Source organism: Nyctibius grandis, chromosome 12 (genome assembly GCF_013368605.1).
Source record: "Nyctibius grandis isolate bNycGra1 chromosome 12, bNycGra1.pri, whole genome shotgun sequence".
NCBI lineage: Eukaryota > Metazoa > Chordata > Aves > Nyctibiiformes > Nyctibiidae > Nyctibius > Nyctibius grandis.
The window spans coordinates 8,597,712-8,613,964 of record NC_090669.1 but is presented as its reverse complement, the minus strand read 5'-3'; positions in this window follow the sequence as shown (position 1 = coordinate 8,613,964).

Here is a 16,253-nt window from a genome sequence, read left to right as displayed (position 1 = left end):
ATTTTGTTCAAAAGGCTCTCGAATGTCCATGGTTAACAGTAACAGTTCAACTGAGTAGTAAGTATTTATCTTTTAAGATCATGGTGGTAAGTACTGTTGAAACACGCATGCATGCATCTTAGGAATAGCTAACATTTGCTCACAGCTGGAAGGCTGTCTTGGTGAAGACAAACAATCTTATAAAAATGCTGTAATAAAACTAACGAGAAAACTTTGAGCGTAGTATGTGTGAAGTGGGATAGTCAAGGAAAAGAAGAAAGTATGTGGCAATTTCAGTTTTCAGGAAAGCTGAGTCAGCTGTGGCTCTGTTAGCTGGACAACAGACATCAGAGCAAATCCTGCATGTCTGCCCACCAAAACAAATCTGACTAGAAGGAATTTCAGTGCACAAACAACAAAGGACTAGATCCTGTAACTGTATTAAAACACTATTATGGGACTGAAAAAAAAATTAGCAATGCTAATGTCTGAATGCCAGTGAATGCAAAAAGTGTAGGAAATTAGAAGGACGCAGGAGTCATGGTGAAGCAGATATCAAAAGATGAAAGGAAATCTAAGCAGATATGGGAAGGCAGGTAAAATTGACAAACGGTACATAAAAGGGGAGCTGATGGAAAAGGGGGACTGGCAGTTAAGATGCAAAAGAAAAAAAGAAGTTGGATCATTTATCAGGAGACTTACATAAGGTGATTTGTAAATATACCTCGACATTTATAAAAGGCAAGGATTTCTCTTCAACTATTTTCTTTGTGTACTTATCCACAGTTTTAGAGACTGTCAGTTTTTGAGATTACATCATACTCATACTAGTCATCCAACATACTGAAACATTGTTTTTTACCTTTCCTGAATAACAAGAGGTATTTTTATGTAATTTAGTTTGATTCACTGTAATTCCTAATATTTGTCATCATATCAAATACCTTAAAGATACTGGGCATGCTTCCCATAGCACAACTATTTCAAAGAATGAAAAAACTGAGCAAAAATAAACACGTGCTGGTAATTTTAATAATTACCCAAAGAGTCATCCAGAAACTGTATTTTAAATGCTTGGAAATTCGCAGTTTCTCTCACAGAAGTCAGAGAGACAGCACTTTTCACATTCCATGGCCGCTCACATTCTCAAGGAAACCTGAAACACTCAATTCTGATAAATCAGGCTGACGGACTTCGCAAGCCACAACGGAGAAAGCGTTTGTGGCATTAAGCTCAACTCTGTTGAAAGCTGCTCTCCTTCACTTCCTCCCTGCCCGCTCTGTGGAAGCATGGTTGTACTCCCATGTATGTAAGCGGGGTGCAGAGACAGAAAATGGCACTAAGCGAGAATACTGCTTCCCCTCAAGCTTTCTCACGAAAACTAACCCCTACGCCCCTCCAACCCCCATTTCTCCTTCATGGTGGCTAAATCCACAGTCACACCCTTTCCAGAAGGAAGAGAGCTAATGAGGGTCTTGGAATACTGGCTGTGGCAACTCATAATCTCATACAGTGCTTCACAGATGTCCCTGACACCAGATGGTTCACGTGACCTCAGGAAAACCCCCAACTGATTCTCTTATCCTGTCTTACTCATATTCATGTTGCAGAAATAGCATCTGAGTTTCTCCTCTCCCCATCCCCATCTTTAAAACTACAAGCAAAGAGAACAAGCTACCAGTGGATCAGCAAAACTCTGAACTGAGAGCCCACGGGCTAGCATCTGGTTACTTTTTACACTCCGTCTTTACAATCTGTGTTCATCATTAACAGGAGTTTACTTGCTATAGCCAGCCTTCACCTGGTATCTTCTTCACCTCTTCCTTTCGTATCTACCTTAAATCCCAAATATCTGAGATGTCTAACTATGGGAAGGAGTTAGAACAGATTTAAAGATGTCTGCATAATGAAGGTTAAGAGCTACGATTTCTTCACATAGCTGTGCAGTAAGAAGCTGAATTACATGCAATAGTAAAGCAGAGCTGAACTTTCAGATGCATTCCCTCCACTTGCTATGTCTCTCCTAGTAATAGAGGTACTGCTCGGAAACATAAAACCTAACTAGCTGGTATAAACTAACTTTACATAAGCAGTTATGACCTAAACAAAGTTTGAACAGTACATAGCCTTTGGGTACTCTTGCCCCAGTAAGACGTTTTGAGTTTAAATTTAGATTTTTATTGCCCTTGGAATGCTGAGATAAACTTTCAGTCCCATTGGTGCAACTCCAGGAAGAGACTATATTAAATTTTGCTGTTCGTGAAGGAGTGTGCCTTCCTTCTATTCATTATCAGGCATACAAGCCACGTAATAAAGCTGAGCTGTTTTTATTTGTATACCATGCGCACCTTATTATGGCTAGCAGAATTCTGCAAAAGCAGCTCCTATTAGCAGGTGGTATCACAGAAGAGCTGAGAATTACATCAGGAGTCTCTGGGGTTGAAAACACAGACCTGGCACACACCAGGGCCTATCAGGCAATGGTCACAGATTTGCTCTTTACTTCTCTAGCCCAGGACAGATATCTTATCTCCAATTTCCCTGTTTCTGCAGAACATTTAGAAGTAACTCAAACACAAACAAATCAGCTTACTAAGATGGCATTGCGAAAACACAACAGCAAAATTAAACATCTGAGTTTTGAAAAGCCAAACCAAGAATTTGCCTATTTGTCATGGAAAAAGTCTTGAATACCCTAATATTAGTAACATGCATTAGTCCTAGATGCCTAACATTTTACTAGCAAAAGAAAAAAGCAGGCATTGATAGGCCCAAGTGGAAGTAACAACTCTGACTCAGGAACAACCCAAGATACTAATAAAATTAAAAATCCATTGTTTTGTCCGAGATTTCTTCATCACTTCCCGAACTGAGTCTGTCCTGGAGACAAAACAGGTTAGTTAACTGGGAAGAGGGAAAGAGCAACCTTGCTCTTACAAGTCGCAAGGAAGGATTCACCCGTTTCATCACTCACTTGTTCAGTCGTGTAACTGGAATAAGCATTCCTTATTTGCAATGTAACGATCCATAACGCTGCACAGGCCCTAGGCAGAATGTTTAAGGTAACAGTTGTGTTATGCAATGAAACAGAGATTCCTACGTATGAGAACTGATGCAAATCATCGTTTGCTTCAATAAAATAGGCTCGCAAAGCAACTTACTCAAAGTTAGGCAGATTCCGATAACCTGAAAATAGTCTTTGGGGCAAAATAATGGTAACCATGCCTATGACAAAGAATTGAACACAGTGTATCTCTTGATGCAACCTGTCATTATCTTATTGATGTTCTCTCATCAAAATCTCATTCAGTTCTGCTTTTATTTCAAAGCCTTCAAGGCACTGTGCCCATGCCATGAGTTGTAGGTCTGCACTGGTGGCAGAAACAGTTCCATTTTGGGGAAAATGCACAGAGGTTATCCAGATCTTTACCCTGCTAATAGCAGCTGCAGCTGGTGTGAAATGCAGTGTTAACTTGGAGTAGAGCATGCAACACTTTATCGATATAGTTCTCCATTGCATTATTTGCTTTTCAAGGTGGCATGGAAGGGAAGCCCTATGGTTTTAATCACGTTCGTTACAGGAGAAGAGAATTTGTGATTTTAAAGTACAAGTTCAAAGGAGTAAGTTTAAAGGAGAATCTGTTGTTTTGACTGATCATTTTTGAGATTTATATTTTGTCAAGTTTTTTGTGGGTTTTTTTGTTATTTAAAGACAGAGAAAAAGTTGAAGAGAAAGATGAAAGGTTGTGTGTTTATTTTTTAAACACTGTCTCAGCAATACAGTCAAACTGACAGAACTTCTCTGATCCCCTTTACCCAGAGGAAAGTTTGTGATTATTTTCTCTTTCTGCATACAACATAAACCAAAATTGCTTAACATTCCCTTCCTCTTCAGTTCCTAACCTATTCAGCTACCACTGGCTTAGACAAGCTTCTCTTTTGCTGGTTTGGGGGGCTTCCTCCCTCTTTCGGCTTTACTTTTAGATCTTTCCAAGGCTTTTTTTTTTCCCAGAATAGCCTGCAATTTCTGGTTCTGGCCCTTCCTCCTCTTCTATAGTATTTTGAAGTTTAATTTTATACCTTTTAGAAGGCTTTTCATTTTATTATGTTTTTTTTGTAACTCCTACTGCTATCTTTTCTTTATGCGTTTATAGATATTGATAACATTATGAATTACATCATACTGTACAGAAATAAAGCTCACTATAATTCAAACTCACTACCATTTTCTTCCAGTTTTTGCAAGGGGTTGAAACTCCCTATGAATTTATTTTAAAATCTCCTTTAATCCTTCCACTGGACTGATGTTTCCTTTCAGAAAAGGAGGACACTGTTCCAGCCAGAAGAAATGACAGAGCATGAAGGAAAAGAGGAAAAAAAGTCCTGAGTCATGAAAGCAAAGAAGAAATACAAGTGAAATAGAACTGAGAGAGGATTAAACTCCACAAACTGGAAGGGACAGAAAAGTAGGATGGAGCTCTAATTGAAAGGAAAGAGAGGACTGACTCTACATAAGAACTACATAGATCAAGAAGGGAGAACTTGACCAAGGGAGAGCTGAACCAGAAGACACCTCTCACCTTTTAGCTCTATTCATTATCCACCCTCTGTTTTCTGTTCCCAGTGAGAGCTGGGAGCCCTTCTGACAAACCTTCTCTGGCCACAGTCAATACTGAATGTTGCGAGCAAAGCCTCCAGGACAGAAGCTGCTCTCAGAAGGTCACACAAGCACTACCAGGGTGTAGTGATGGACCTGCACTGTCCTTCCAAGGGTGGGATGAATACCTGGGCTCCAAGGAACACAAGTTAAGTTAAATCTTGTTCCACAAAGGGAAGATCCATACCTAAAAGTTTGCAAGTTGATGTATTTAGTGAGTAAGTGCTTCCCTTTTTTCCCAGTACTCCGACAGTCTGATTGCTGTGGAGGCAAAAAAACACTGCTAAGAGCTAAGCACACTGCAGCTGTCTCTCAGTAATCAGAATGCCTAATACAGCCATCAATAACTAACCACCGTCCAGGATCACAGACCACAGCCAGCTTGCCTCACCTGTGTGCAGCCTGGCTGACTCCCTGCAGACCTTTCTGTCAATTAGAGAAGCAATTTTTTTTTCTCAGTTCATTAACTTTCTTTCTACTCCTATACACCATTTTGGAAAACTCATGTTTACAGTAACTGAATGCACTCTGCAGTCATCAAAAGGAGTGTTACAGTGTTAAATCAGAGCCCACAGTTGTAGAATACACTGCTTAATCTACCATTCTTACCCATTCTGTAGTGTCATGTAACAGCATTTAAAACAGAGCAGTGCCAACTAAAAAAGTTGAAAAGGGCACTATTTTCTGCAATTATTCCCATGGAATGCACAACTGGATTAAAAAAATTATGATCTTTTAATATTTATCCTTCTGAATTGGATGTTAGAAAGTAAATCCCTTGGAGCATCATGGCTATACTTAAAGATAAGTCCAGCAATAAAAAATATTTCCTATGGATAATTGATATATTTTCTACTAGTTAGAGGGAAAAAAAAAAAGAAACATCCCAAGGTATGACAAGTTTGCGGTATGAGTGATATATGATAGTAATTGACATCCTAACAGTAGGAGACTATAAGATATTCTAAAATTATTTTCTTTTCTATTTCTTCCCTAACTGCTCTTCCTCCTCTGTTTCTTCAGTAAGCCAGATTTGCCAGCAAGGCAATTTAATCTTCCAGGGATAAAGAAAGTCTTCCTCATCTAAGAAAAATAAAAACTTCTACTGGGCAAGGACAGAAAACCCAAGAGGAAGAATTATCTGCTGACAGTGAGCTATGTTTTTTTATCTCTAGGAACGGATGCAGCAGTATTCTGGAAGAAATAACATTGATTTAACTAGAATGTAAGGAAGACATCTTCAGTTTGATGTATGTTGCTTTCTGGACAAAGGCAGGACAAGAGCTTGTATTCTCTGAACAAAATACCTCCTACTGTGTTTTCACTATCATTTAGTGAGAAGTATTTTATTCCATTGTAACTAAACTCTGAACCACGAGAAACTTCATGCTCAGTCATGAACCTGGATGGATGCTTATTTAAGGAGCTACCAATAGGGTAATTCTTCCGGGCTCTTATGCCATGTGTAACTGGGAGAGGGAAGAGTCGTTGTCCTATCCTGTACAGATAATAAAGTAAACCATGCCAGCCAAAGAAACAGGTACAATTTCCCTCCTTGGTAAAACAGACACAGAAAACAAACCTCAAGTGTTGCATAATTTTACAATCCAGAGCAAACTTTTTTCATCATTTTTGTTGCTGCACTTCACAACATAGCAGTATGCCAAGCAGGGTCAATATAGTAATGTTTAATAAAGTAACTTATTAGCCAAAGAAACAAACTTGCTAACTTGGGCTTGAATGTAAATACAGAACAAACCTCCACATCTGTCGTCTTTCTTCATAAACACACAACATTTGCCATCTTGTCAAGATCCACCTTAAAAGCAGCTGACTGTTGCCTGTGATTCCTTCTAAAAGAATGTTCCAGTTTTTAAAAGGTCACTTTTATCTGCTGGTTTAAATATAAAACAACCCTCTTACTTCTACTATCTAGCCTGAAGGCGTACATGGCTGGTAAGCTTATGCTTAAGTGCTTTAAGAACCATCTTGTTGCTTTCAACTGGATGAACATATTTTTCACATCAAGCACATTCTTAAGTGTTTTGCAAAACTGTAGGCTTCTCAACAGAATAACTATATGTATCAGTATCTATCTCCACCATTTCCTGAGGAACCAATGAGAGATGTGGGTAGCCAATACTTCAGCCAGAATTAACATATTACTGGTTTCCAGCAGAGATCCTAATACTGCATATCAACGGGGTTCTTCTAAACAAGAAAAAAATTAAGTTAGAAAAGGAAAAGCACAGCATGAACAACCTGTAAAGGTAGTGGAGAAAACTGGAAAGGGCTACTAAAGGAAAGAATTATTTTAAGTTAATCTCAGAGAGGACAGGAAGTAGATATACAAAGAGGCAGGCACAAAACAAGTTAACACAGCAAAGAGGGTCTCCTCCTGATTGGCAAGGCTGAAGTATTAAGCTTTATGAAAAGATGACTAAACAAGTTAAAACTGAAAAGCTTGTAGATGAAACTCAGCAGATGAGAAACTGCATCAGAAGTAATGTACAAAAAATGTCCCAAAATATAAAGGGCTGTACTTCTACAGCACCAATGTTGCGGGCAAAGACATAAACTGCTGCGGCAAAGGGTTTAAAACTCTCCTACAAGTGGGTCATGTGTGGCCAGACCTCACCTTGCTTGCTCTAAGGTGCTTAGGGCTTCCTACCGTGTCAACAGTCCCTCTGCTTCAAGCTTGCAAAAATGCTTTCCTGCTGTATAGATGCCGAAAGAAGTGCCTTGCACTCTTCCTCTGACCCCGAGAACAGACATAGGGTTAGCTGCAACACCGTGTAACAGGAGGGAAATTTCCATAAACTGCAGAGTTAAAGGGCTGAGTGAAAAGCATGAGTCAGACAGGAACGCACTCAGCTGCACTATGTACAACAGCCTTTGTGCAGAAGTATTCATTAGACACTAGTGTAGATACAGTAAGACAGAAGCACAGAATGGTATGATATGCTGTCACCATTAAGGTAGGATGTGACAGATATATTCAGAAAATATAAAATATATTCAAATAACTTCAAATTAAGAGAATACATATGAAGCCAACCTCAATAAAGAGGCCCCCCTTCTTTGGAACATGCTGACGTTAATAGCACTAACCAGACCAGCCCCTAAATATATCAATTCAGAAACAACACCCCAACGCTGTATTTGCAACATTTTCCAGCTTTGCTCAAAACACAATAAGGGGAACATTAAAAACATGCTTAAACGTTAAACTAACATTATCATTCTGCAGTTGATCTGTGGTCATACAGGACTCATTTATCTTCCCAGCTGCTGAAGCACAACCAAAGGGATTTGGCTGCATTACCACTGTTATTAGCATAAAGCAGTCATAACCAAACCTGCGGGTATTGACTAGTTGGACTAGAGAACCGGAGCATCAGTTTGCCTGGTTTCAGAGGAGCCAATACTACCTTATACTATGACCATCTCAGCCATAAAAAGACACAAAAATGTGTCAGGAACAAAAATTGTATTTCTGTCCTTGACGTTGTGTTCTTCAGATGTTTGTATGCACTTCGCTTGTTTTGTCTTAAAACAGCTCCAGATCAATTCAACTATTTCCTTTCCCACACAGGACAAGTATTCAGGTCTTCTAGAAGACTGCTGGTAAACAGAGGGGAGATGGTTTCTTCATAAAACCATCTACCATTTCAAGAGAAAATAGTAATGGATGTTATTCAAATAAATACCTTACTCGGTATGTTATGTTTCAAAGCTTTTAACTGGTTTTCCTCTTTTTCTGCATCTTTAATAAAATATAAATACTTTAAGTAGGAAAAGGTTGTCACAGGACTAGAACAGGTCATGCACCCAAAGCCCTAGACTGACGGAACTTAACGTGACCATCAACAGATAACACTGGATAGCTTTGACCCTGTGACATTACAGTTATTTTCAAAAAACTACTTTAATTTTTGGACAACTGCATCCTTCTACCATGCATCTGCCACTGAGACTATTAAATGCCTCCAGAGTTATCCAGAGGTTTTACATGATCGGCCAAAAGAATTCAGTTGTGTTACGTAATGCCAGAGGACAAATGAAAATAAAACACTAGAAGAATTATGGATGCATTTCTTGCAAAGTTCTAGTTATCCAAACAATCCTTGTCTCATGCAAGTGTATCTGCTGCTTGCAACAACTGAGATAATAGGACTGGGAGGTATTTCTGTAACAACACTGTTTCCTAGCTTCTGCTGTAAGATCCCATGGGCAAAATAAGCTGCAAGAATTTCCACTGCAACACAGCTATACAAATTTATGTCAGCAGAAAAAACTCATTTAATGACCCACTGGAATTTAAAACCATATTTTGAAAACTGAGCCCTGGCACCTCTACTTTAATAATGAAAGATCCTCCTCTTCCTGTTACAGAGAGAAGCTGATATTTCTCTCAATGTGTCTGTTCCAAAGCCCTTTCTAGTCAATGAAGTCTTTTCACTATGTATATTAGGAAAATAAATACAATTTTCACAAGTCAAAATGATATGTTAAACCAGTACTTCAAGACTCAAGTGATGTCTTAGCTCAGTCTGGGAAAACAATTTAATTCTGAGTTTGGTCAGAGCTGTGCAATTTTTCATGTACACGATAAGCTAAATGCAAAGGTGGTAAGTTTATGTATATTAATGGTGGCAAATTACTAGCAGTGCTCTCAATTAGCTTAATCAAACCACAATAGGGACCCAAGAACATTGCAGGAAACTCAGCGCAGATCTCTGCTCAATACATCACTGCAAGAGGTTGGCCACATGACAAACTGCATGGCTACCTGAATTAGTATTTCTGTTACGTATATAGTAACTGCTGAGCCTCATCTCACTATTCTGGATCGAACTGGTCCTGCCATTTCAAAAGAGGTGTTTCAAAACTAGAGCCTGCAATCCTGTGGTTTGTAAGAACAATCGAGCCTTTGGAAAGGCTCTTCGAAGACTAAAATAGTGAGATTAAACACTCAGAAATAAGACAGAAAAGGAATAACAAAACCAGATTAAAAAGAGAAACATCAGAAGCTTCTCTTTCCCCACACCTCAACAGGCAGAATAATAGGGAAATTCAGCTCTGTTGACAGCTGGGAAATACAAAACAAGGCAAAGAAATGATAAAAACATTCAGAAGGGAGTTATGGACCCATACCAATCAGTAATTTTAAAACATGTCTCAACATATGTCCATGAATTTGGGGAGAATCAAAGTAGGAAGGAAAACTGACCCATGAAATTTCAAATCCTGTAGAGCAGATTTTAACAATCATGAAATCAGGAATAACACCATATACATGGGAAAGAACAAAATGCTTCTCCATTCTTTCAATGGAAGTGGTATTTATCGGGTCAGCAGATCAGGCAGTCTGCCCCATATCCTGTAGTGTTTTACATGAAATTTTGAAGCAAAGAACTGTTAAGAGTGAGCAATATGAAATGTTAATCTTCTTTTTTTTTTTTTTTTTTTTTGACATTCAGCATTTTTATTTGATAACAGAATGAGAAATATAGACCTGCTTTGGTGACAGCAACACCAAAACCAACTATCACACAATTAGTGGCATGGGATTTTTATTAACAGAAAAGGTTCAGGACTACATTCATTTTCACTACAATATTTATATTTTAAAAAGGGTTATTTACTACTGACAAAATTGGGAACACTGTCAGTATAGAAGCAGCTCAAGGAGGATTGCCCTGACTTGAATGACCCTGAAGCCCAAAACATCAAAAGCACATTAAAATTTATTAGCATGAAGCGCAACAATGAAATGAGAATTTCCACTATAAGCTGAACGACTATTAACTGCAAACAAAGCAGGAGTCCTCCTGTGATCCTCTAGTCCTTGAATGAGTGTTGTATACACAAAAATAAAAATCACACTAGTGCTGGATGTCTCTGGCAAGAAATTTTCAACACTTCTAACTGTACATGTAACTGAAGTTGATGCACTGATATTCCTTCTAACATACTGTACATAACATAAATTACTAATATGAATGACAGTTATTCACAACTTCTGTCTTCATTTTGCTCATTCTCTTCCAACATCTCTTCCTCAGGTCTTCTTTCTTCTGATAGCTTAGCAGCATTTCACAGTCTCCCCCAACCAGAATTACTCTCCAAAATACAGCAGGGAGGCACACAGGAGAAGATATGAGGATAAGATAAAAATATGTATGACTTGCTACACTACGGTAGAATAAAATTTATAAGGTCACTAATAACAAGAGCGCTAAACAGCAGCATTCTGCAAGGAAGACTCATGACACTGAACCTGTTTTTGTTAGTGATCTAGGCGTAAGAGGCAGAAGGCCCTTGGGAATCTTTTTGCAATTGTAGATGCTCATGCAATGCTAGAACCATTCTCCAAGAGCTTCACAACTCCCTCCTGAAGGAAAATTCCCCAAACAAGGCTTTTCAGCATCCCAGACGTGTCCCAAGTTCAGAACAGCAACTGTTGTACTTTAGAAATCCCATACTGTAAGAAACTAAATGCAACTGGTGAAAACATGAAATGGCTCATTACCACATCTCCCCACCAACACAGGTAAAGCTGCAGAAGGGCAAATGGCATCATCTTCCTCACCTGTCCAACAGAAGGCTCAAAGTACCATGGGGGAGAGGGAGAAAGCTCCGCACCTAGATGTCCACAGCTGTTTACACTGGGATCAACACTGCTACTGACCCAGGGCCACTGGAGCAGAGGCACCCCATTGCCCTGTATCCTAGGAAGCCTGGAGGTGCTAGTGGAAGGTGGGGGAAATGCACTTAATTCAGATATCCCCAGTGCAGGCAATGCAGCCTCAAGTCCATGGTGGGTTTCCAGAGTTGACAGCACAGAGGAGCAATGCCCCAAGACACAGGGACTGATTACTGCCAGACTTGCCTGAGCCCTCTTCTCCCACAGCAAGGCACACAGCTTGTTTCACTCTCCACAAGAACACAAGGCCTCTTTTCTTTTTTCTGTTGCTTTTCGGGCAAGCAACAAGAGGGGCCTTTTGGCAACTGTTAGCTAGCAGAGTATAAGCATGCTTCTGGCACCGACCCTGCCTGAGGGAAGGCAAGAAAACCAGTTCTGCAAGCCCCCCCACCCCGGGGATTTCTGCACTACAGGGGCGTCCACAGAACCTGAGCCTTCCCCGTCTTGCCCTGCACATGCCACTGGAGGTGCCTCCAGCAAAATGCTCTGATCACTCCCCTCCCACACCACCTTTCCTTTTAAGTGGAAAGGACAGTCTCATATGTCACCCTCAGGGACACAGACCACTGACGAGGCACAGCTGAGGTACACAACCTGCTTCCAACTTACTCTCCCCCAGTCCCCACAGTACTGTCACTCACTGCCTCTAAAATCCCACCCGGTGGCTGGCCCACCCAGTCCGCTCCGCTTCCCTCACCTGTTGCAGCCCTTCACCCGCCTCCAGCCAGGGCTCTCCAGCACTTGTCAGTCTCCGTCTCCCCCTCCCAGAAAGGATCAGGGCAGCAGGGCAGGCAAGGCGCGCCCTGCCAGGGGCAGCACTGCCGCTGCCGTCCAAGATCCTGCAGCTGAGCGAGCTGCTCCTGCTGACCCCGGAGAAAGGCGCAGCTCTCCCCTCCGCTCGGCAGCGGCTCTGCCTCCGAGCTGAGCCTGACGCCACGCAGCCGCCGGCGGGGCTGGAGGGAGCCGGCTGCCCAGCCACGCACGAAGCCCTGCCTCTGCTGGTTCCTCGGGAACGGCCTCTTCCAAGCGAACTTATTGGGCTTCGAGCTGTACCTGCAGGGTAGAAGAGGAGAAATTATGTTTTGGAATGTGGAGTGTGCATTAACTATTCCCAGAGTTAACTGCATTTGACTTTCTCTTCTTTTGGACCAAACTCATCGTCTCCTGCTGGAGTTATTAATCTTTACATTCACATTGTTTGTGCAGAAGCGAGTTGGTTTGTTTCTCCCTTTCCACTCCCTCGCCCCCACACGCACTCCCTAAAACCCCAACAATTAAAAATGCGGATTTTTTGCTTTAATTCCCCTACATTGTGTAATTATATTCACATTAGAAATCAATCAACTCTGGTCATTACCATTAGTGATATGCTCATAAACCAAACACTACTCATGCTAATGAACTGAATGAAACATAATTTCTTGTTGTGTAAACTGATGCTCAACGCTAATCAGCAATAAATTCAATCAGACATTACTTACATCAACTGAAAAACACATTAAAGGCGGGTAAAGAGCAGTAGCTGCTCACATCTGGGGGAAGCACAGACCCGTGCCGGGGAGCAGGCTCGGCAATACCACGGCCTGCGGGGGCTGGGTACGAGGCCGCCGGAGCCCTGAGGGGACGGGGCCTCCCTGCGAGGGATCCCTCGGTGACGGGGAGCGAGGGGAGTCGGGCAGGAGAGGCCGCCATGCCTGGGCGCCCTTGGCCGGCCGGCTGAGGGGGCGCGCGCCGGATCCCGCCTGCTGCTCCCCGGTCGCGGCGGGGCCGCCGAGCAAAGCCGAGGGCGGCCGCGGCCCCACCGGTCCCTCAGCTGCCCCACCAGCCCCTCATCCGCCCCTGCCTCCACACAGCCCGGCTGCCCGTGCCCGGAGCTGGACGCGGCTGCCCGTGCCCGGAGGCCGCGGCCAGCTCCGCCGCTCAAAATGGCGGCTGCGGCCTGTGAGCGCAGGGCAGCCTCAGCAGCCGGCTGAGCCCGTCCGCGGGCGGGTAGCGCCGGCCCCCACGCGCTTACCCGCACCACGCAGGCGGCCGCTGCACCGGGGTCCGGTTTCCGTCGGCTTGGTCGCCCCCTCGGAGCCCGCTCTCCTCCTGGAAAACGCCCGGGGTACTGCCGGTAGCGAGGCCCAGCAAGGCGCCGTGAAAAAGATGGCGTCGCCTCGCCTGACACGCCCGCCCGCACAGGTGTGAGCCTCGCTCCAGCCGGGGAGCACCGCCCGGCCCCGCCCCTCCCGCCCGAGGGCGGCAGCGGCAACACCGGCCCTCGCCAGGCGCCCGCTAAAACCAAACGCTCGTTTTACGCTTCCCTGCCTCGAACACGGGGCGAAAGCACCAACTGCGCGTGGAGACGGCTGCGAGTGCGTGTGCGGCCGGCCGGCCCGGGGCTGTCCCGCGGCCCTGCCCGCCTCGTCGGGGCAGCGCTGGCCCCGCCGTGCTCCCTCGCCGCGCGGGGGCACGGCCCAGCCCTGCTTCCCCCGTCACCGGATAGGCACCGCGTTCACGGCTGCCCTAAAGCTGCCCGCCGCGCCCTCCGGCCGGCTCCGAGGGCTCCTTCGCGGCCTTCCCGTCTCAGGGCTGTCCCCTCTGCTCTGCCCGCGCTGGGGGGCGGGGATGATAGAAAGGGATTTTTTTTAAACGCAATCCGTCTGCTGAAGTAAATCACCTGGCGGCACCCCCCGCGGCGCTCGGGCGTACTCCCCTTCGCTTCTAGGCGCCGCGGCCGGGGAAGCTTCCCGCGGAGCCGGGGCGGGAGCGGGGTCCGCCCGCCCCTCCGGGAGCCAGGGCGGGAGCAGGGGCAGGCTACGGGGCCGGGGCGCCGGCAAGGGCTGCCGGGCCGGCAGGGTGGCCGAGCGCCATGGGGGCTTCGGTGCGGTGGCGGCTTTACCTCCAAAGCGGTGGTGCTGTGGTGGTCCCCGGGGCCTCCGAGCGGCCCCGCCGCGCTGCTCCGCGCCCCGAGGCGCGCCCGTGGGAAGCGCGGCCCGCGCAGGGCTTCACCCGGGCTAACGCGCGGTGCGGAGGGGCTCGCAGCGCGGGCGCGGAACGGGCAAAGCTTTTCCAGGCAGCCACGGCGGCGTTTTGTAATAGCCGCAGAGCGGTGATTTGCTGCGATTGGGGGTAATATAATTTCCAGCTGCACAATATTCATGAGACTCTCACAACCAGGGGAAAACTTTCAGCGGAAGGTGGCGGGTTTATTTGCTTCGCGTTAGGGGAGAGGGGAGGGAAAGAAAAGAGAAAAAAGACATCAGCATCGTCAGCCCCCGCACCTGCGGCGCTTCCCGGGGTCGGTCCTGCGGGTCCGTCTCAGGGCGGGTGAGGGCACAGGGCCACCGCCCGTTCTTTTGCAACCCGGTAATTTATGTTTCGCCTTCGTTTTTTGCTCACGTTGCCCCCTCGCCGCGGTCACAGGAGGCAGGAGCGGGTCCGCTCGCCTTGCTTGTACCTGTCGCCTGTGGATGAGCCTTCCCGGGCGCCGCGGCGGCGGAGGGCCGCGCTGCGCAGAGAGGGGTGCGGAGAGGGCGCGGGGCAGAGGCCCTGCCAGCCCAGCGTGATGGGCAGGGAGCGGCTGAAGGCTTCAGGGGAAAGTAATAAAGTGTCTCATATTGAGAGAGGAGTGTGCAGCCCGGAGAATCCGATCTGTGCGCTGTCTTGGACAGGTTATAACTCCCAAGTGAAAACAAGCCGGCTGCCTTCCGTTACTAACCCTCCTTCATAAATCTCAATTGTTTCCTCGTCCGGCTCCTGGCCAGCGGCCGCAGGTGCCGAGGCTCCCGATGAGCCCCCGGCCGGGTGCTGGCAGGGGCTGCGGGGGCCGGCCCGCGCCTTCCCCTCCGCTGCGGGGCGCGAAGCGCGACATGCGCCAGTCGGCAACCGCGGGGGGAAAGGCGTTTCGGCCCCCGCACCCCGAGGTGACAGAGGAGCAGGTGCTCACACGCGGCTGATGTGTTTCCTTTAGAAATGAAGGGCCGCGGCCATTCCCGGCTCAAGCAGAGCCCGGGCCGGCCCAGCTGCCCGCCCCTCCGCGGAGCGGTGCGGAGCGCGGCAAGGCTGGGCAGCATTGAGGCGTCCCCGCCCGCCCCGCGGGTCTACTTCCAGGGCAGAACCTGTGAATAAAGTGAGAAGCGTTGCTGATTGTGCTCATATTAATCCCCCCTCCCTTGGAGCTAATAAAATCCTTTCCCGGCAGCCGGGGATCTGTGCGAGGCTGCCGGTGCCGCAGCCCGGGCGTGGAGCAGCCCCGCGCCGGCCGCCGCCGCGCCACGCACACAGCCCAGGGGGTCGTTTCACCGGTTTATTTCACATTGAAGTTTAGATACAATCGAAATCCTCGTACGCACCTTTTAATAAAAGTAGTAATCTCTTTTAGTACTGCAAAATTATAGCATTTACATCTTTAAAAGACTGTAAACAAAATAATACTAGCAAATAAATAATACTAGCATCGAAGTATACATTGTCAGGTACTATTAGACGGCCGTATAAAATGCGATCTGGTTTATAGAATATAATACAGATAAATGCTATAAATAAGTGGATCGAAGAGTCGGTGGGAAACTTCCTAGTGACGGGTCCGCTCGGGCTGCCGGCACCACCCTGCCACCACGCCGAGCCGCGGGGCCCCGCGCAGGGCGCTGCGGGGGCTGCGCGGGGGACTGCGGACACGGCCACACCCGCGGGGCTCCCTCGCCCCGATCCGTCCCCACCGCCGCAGCACGGCCGGCACCGGCCGCAGCCCTGGGACCGCGCCGGGCCTCCTCCCCCTGCCTACCTGCATTGAGAAACCTTATTTCTGGTTAAGAAAAATAAAAGTCCCATTTAAAATTTATTGAATTAAAGCAAAAATTATTTTTTCGATATTCACACATATATTACAGAGTAATAGTAAAAGTTCAATATACTTCCTGGCGT